Source organism: Pinus tabuliformis, chromosome X (genome assembly GCF_031772625.1).
Source record: "Pinus tabuliformis cultivar Carrire ecotype Pingquan chromosome X, CPIR1, whole genome shotgun sequence".
Lineage (NCBI taxonomy): Eukaryota > Viridiplantae > Streptophyta > Pinopsida > Pinales > Pinaceae > Pinus > Pinus tabuliformis.
In genome coordinates, this window is record NC_142308.1 from 1,039,452,149 (window position 1) to 1,039,452,623 (window position 475).

Consider the following 475-nt stretch of genomic DNA (forward strand, 5'->3'; position numbering starts at 1 on the left):
AAGGAATAATAACTAATTAGTGATTAATTAATTATTCCTAGAGAAAAATAAGATAATTAATGATTTATCTATTTATTTCTCATAATTAGGTCAAATATGACAAGGAATATTAGTTAAACAATGGTTTAATTAATTATTCCTAGAAGATAATTAAGTAGATAGTGATTTATTTAATTATTTTTCATGGGTTTAACCAAAAATAACTTAACAAATGTGGTTTATTAAGTAATTTCTTATAGTGAAAGCAATTTTACTATGGTAAAATTGGCCCTACATGGTGTACTTCGATCCATCTAGTAAATTATGGCTAGATGATCAATTTTTGGTGATAACATTAATATTCTAAGATGTTGTTCAAATAATAATTTAATATAATTATATATATATATATATATATATATGACAACCTTGTAAAAATACATCTTTAGTCTAAAATTATTGTGGTACATGAAGGAAAGCCTTAAATTTCCATTTT